The sequence below is a fragment of the Pseudophryne corroboree genome, unplaced genomic scaffold (assembly GCF_028390025.1).
Source record: "Pseudophryne corroboree isolate aPseCor3 unplaced genomic scaffold, aPseCor3.hap2 scaffold_597, whole genome shotgun sequence".
Lineage (NCBI taxonomy): Eukaryota > Metazoa > Chordata > Amphibia > Anura > Myobatrachidae > Pseudophryne > Pseudophryne corroboree.
In genome coordinates this window covers 304,228-309,374 of record NW_026970195.1, presented here as the reverse complement: position 1 = coordinate 309,374, position 5,147 = coordinate 304,228, and positions in this window count along the sequence as shown.

Sequence of the window (5,147 nt, the reverse complement as noted above, 5' to 3'; positions counted from 1 at the left end):
AATTTCAATGATGCATTGGGGCAACAATTTTGTGAGAAACATCTTCACCCTTAAATAAAGATTTTCGTAATTCCTTACCTGTGTGCTAATTAGATATCACCTTGTTTTCACATTAAACAGACTTCCACATGAGAAAGCAGCAAGGATGCAGTGGCGTTAATGTTTCCTGGTTTCAACCTGTATTATTTCAGTAGACATTGAAATGAGGATGCATCTTGCTGCCTTTCCAATGAAGCAAGTTTAATTTAGTAATAGGTGAAAAACCATCCCTACAAAGGTGTTAATCAGAGACTTGGCTTTGTGGACACTTTTCAGAGAACAAATTTGTTAGCATAAAAATAAAGCCAGAAAATGAAGAGCTGTTTAATCACGCAATTTGATTTTTTTGCCAGCATATTTCTTTTTCTCTGCAAACCACTGCTAAATTGTGCTTCCTAGATGTTTTTATAAAATCACTGAATCAAATCTAACTCTGATTACATCTGAGAAGGCCAGGTACCCTACACAATAACAGGGGGTATGAAATTTGACTTGTCTACTTAAAGATCACCAAAATCTGATAACAAGGTCAATTACGTACCTGGGTGGGATTGAACCACCAACCTTTTGGTTAATAGCCGTACACACTAACTGATTGCGCCACAGAGACACATTGCAAAAGTATATACTGACAAGGGCTAATAAGCATTCATCTAAAACGTTTCCTAGATAAACTTTAAAAAGTTAATAATCTGGAGAGTTTTTGTAAGATGTTTCTTCCATCAACCAACGAAGAAACACATTGGTACTTTCCCATGATGAGTGAGTGCTTCAGGATCTCTTGCACTTACATGTGCAGCAGAGTACAGCAATGGAAGCATGCTGGGCCCATAACCCAGAGGTAGGCAGATTGAAACTATCCTCTGCTATATGCTTTTTTTTTGTTAATTAAAGTAATCCAAAACTGGGATTGATATTTTGGCTCTTTTATTTTTACTTAAAGTACAATAACTTTTACCATTTTAATTTGTTTTAATAGTATATTGACAGTATTGTTTTCTTTCAAAAATCCACTTAATTTTCTTTACCCTATTATTAAAATGGTAATTGACAAAAACAAACTACATTGTCACCAGAAGAGCAATACAAAATGTACAAGTGATATATTAAAATCATCTTTCCAGCTTGAATTTCAATGATGCATTGGGGCAACGATTTTGTGAGAAACATCTTCACCCTTAAATAAAGATTTTCTTAATTCCTTACCTGTGTGATAATTAGATATCACCTTGTTTTCGCATTAAACAGACTTCCACATGAGAAAGCAGCAAGGATGCAGTGGCGTTAATGTTTCCTGGTGTCAACTTGTATTATTTCAGTAGACATTGAAATGAGGATGCATCTTGCTGCCTTTCCAATGAAGCAAGTTTAATTTAGTAATAGGTGAAAAACCATCCTTACAAAGGTGTTAATCAGAGACTTGGCTTTGTGGACACTTTTCAGAGAACAAATTTGTTAGCATAAAAATAAAGCCAGAAAATGAAGAGCTGTTTAATCACTCAATTGGATTTTTCTGCCAGCATATTTTTTTCTCTGCAAACCACTGCTAAATTGTGCTTCCTCGCTGTTTTTATAAAATCAATGAATCAAATCTAACTCTGATTACATCAGAGAAGGCCAGGTACCCTACACCATAAGAGGGGGTTTGAAATTTTGACTTGTCTACTTAAAGATCACCAAAATCTGATAACAAGATCAATTACATCCCTGGGTGGGATTGAACCACCAACCTTTTAGTTAATAGCCGTACACACTAACTGATTGCGCCACAGAGACACTTTGCGAAAGTGCATAATGACAAAGGCTAATAAGCATTCATCTAAAACGTTTCCTAGAAAAACTTTAAAAAGTCAATAATCTGGAGAGTTTTTGTAAGATGTTTCTTCCATCAACCAACGAAGAAACACATTGGTACTTTCCCATGATGAGTGAGTGCTTCAGGATCTCTTGCACTTACATGTGCAGCAAAGTACAGCAATGGAAGCATGCTGGGCTCATAACCCAGAGGTAGGCAGATTGAAACTATCCTCTGCTGTATGCTTTTTTTTTTTTAATTAAAGTAATCCAAAACTGGGATTGATATTTTGGCTCTTTTATTTTTACTTAAAGTACAATAACTTTTACCATTTTAATTTGTTTTAATAGTATATTGACAGTATTGTTTTCTGTCAAAAATCCACTTAATTTTCTTTACCCTATTATTAAAATGGTAATTGACAAAAACAAACTACATTGTCACCAGAAGAGCAATACAAAATGTACAAGTGATATATTAAAATCATCTTTCCAGCTTGAATTTCAATGATGCATTGGGGCAACGATTTTGTGAGAAACATCTTCACCCTTAAATAAAGATTTTCTTAATTCCTTACCTGTGTGCTAATTAGATATCACCTTGTTTTCACATTAAACAGACTTCCACATGAGAAAGCAGCAAGGATGCAGTGGCGTTAATGTTTCCTGGTTTCAACCTGTATTATTTCAGTAGACATTGAAATGAGGATGCATCTTGCTGCCTTTCCAATGAAGCAAGTTTTATTTAGTAATAGGTGAAAAACCATCCCTACAAAGGTGTTAATCAGAGACTTGGCTTTGTGGACACTTTTCAGAGAACAAATTTGTTAGCATAAAAATAAAGCCAGAAAATGAAGAGCTGTTTAATCACGCAATTTGATTTTTTTGCCAGCATATTTCTTTTTCTCTGCAACCCACTGCTAAATTGTGCTTCCTAGATGTTTTTATAAAATCACTGAATCAAATCTAACTCTGATTACATCTGAGAAGGCCAGGTACCCTACACAATAACAGGGGGTATGAAATTTGACTTGTCTACTTAAAGATCACCAAAATCTGATAACAAGGTCAATTACGTCCCTGGGTGGGATTGAACCACCAACCTTTTGGTTAATAGCCTTACACACTAACCAATTGCACCACAGAGACACTTTGCAAAAGTCCATACTGACAAAGGCTAATAAGCATTCATCTAGAACGTTTCCTAGAAAAACTTTAAAAAGTCAATAATCTGGAGAGTTTTTGTAAGATGTTTCTTCCATCAACCAATGAAGAAACACATTGGTACTTTCCCATGATGAGTGAGTGCTTCAGGATCTCTTGCACTTACATGTGCAGCAGAGTACTGCAATGGAAGCATGCTGGGCCCATAACCCAGAGGTAGGCAGATTGAAACTATCCTTTGCTATATGCATTTTTTTTGTTAATTAAAGTAATCCAAAACTGGGATTGATATTTTGGCTCTTTTATTTTTACTTAAAGTACAATAACTTTTACCATTTTAATTTGTTTTGATAGTATATTGACAGTATTGTTTTCTTTTAAAAATCCACTTAATTTTCTTTACCCTATTATTAAAATTGTAATTGACAAAAACAAACTACATTGTCACCAGAAGAGCAATACAAAATGTACAAGTGATATATTAAAATCATCTTTCCAGCTTGAATTTCAATGATGCATTGGGGCAACGATTTTGTGAGAAACATCTTCACCCTTAAATAAAGATTTTCTTAATTCCTTACCTGTGTGCTAATTAGATATCACCTTGTTTTCACATTAAACAGACTTCCACATGAGAAAGCAGCAAGGATGCAGTGGCGTTAATGTTTCCTGGTGTCAACCTGTATTATTTCAGTAAACATTGAAATGAGGATGCATCTTGCTGCCTTTCCAATGAAGCAAGTTTAATTTAGTAATAGGTGAAAAACCATCCCTACAAAGGTGTTAATCAGAGACTTGGCTTTGTGGACACTTTTCAGAGAACAAATTTGTTAGCATAAAAATAAAGCCAGAAAATGAAGAGCTGTTTAATCACTCAATTGGATTTTTCTGCCAGCATATTTTTTTTCTCTGCAACCCACTGCTAAATTGTGCTTCCTAGCAGTTTTTTATAAAATCACTGAATCAAATCTAACTCTGATTACATCAGAGAAGGCCAGGTACCCTACACAATAAGAGGGGGTTTGAAATTTTGACTTGTCTACTTAAATATCACCAAAATCTGATCACAAGGTCAATTACGTCCCTGGGTGGGATTGAACCACCAACCTTTTGGTTAATAGCCGTACACACTAACCAATTGCGCCACAGAGACACTTTGCAAAAAGTACATACTGACAAAGGCTAATAAGCATACATCTAGAACGTTTCCTAGAAAAACATTAAAAAATCAATAATCTGGAGAGTTTTTGTAAGATGTTTCTTCTATCAACCAACGAATAAACACATTGGTACTTTCCCATGATGAGTGAGTGCTTCAGGATCTCTTGCACTTACATGTGCAGCAGAGTACTGCAATGGAAGCATGCTGGACCCATAACCCAGAGGTAGGCAGATTGAAACTATCCTTTGCTATATGCATTTTTTTTTGTTAATTTAAGTAATCAAAACTGGGATTGATATTTTTGCTCTTTTATTTTTACTTAAAGTACAATAACTTTTACCATTTTAATTTGTTTTAATAGTATATTGACAGTATAGTTTTCTTTCAAAAATCCACTTAATTTTCTTTACCCTATTATTAAAATGGTAATTGACAAAAAAAACTACATTGTCACCAGAAGAGCAATACAAAATGTACAAGTGATATATTAAAATCATCTTTCCAGCTTAAATTTCAATGATGCATTGGGGCAACAATTTTGTGAGAAACATCTTCACCCTTAAATAAAGATTTTCGTAATTCCTTACCTGTGTGCTAATTAGATATCACCTTGTTTTCACATTAAACAGACTTCCACATGAGAAAGCAGCAAGGATGCAGTGGCGTTAATGTTTCCTGGTTTCAACCTGTATTATTTCAGTAGACATTGAAATGAGGATGCATCTTGCTGCCTTTCCAATGAAGCAAGTTTAATTTAGTAATAGGTGAAAAACCATCCCTACAAAGGTGTTAATCAGAGACTTGGCTTTGTGGACACTTTTCAGAGAACAAATTTGTTAGCATAAAAATAAAGCCAGAAAATGAAGAGCTGTTTAATCACGCAATTTGATTTTTTTGCCAGCATATTTCTTTTTCTCTGCAACCCACTGCTAAATTGTGCTTCCTAGATGTTTTTATAAAATCACTGAATCAAATCTAACTCTGATTA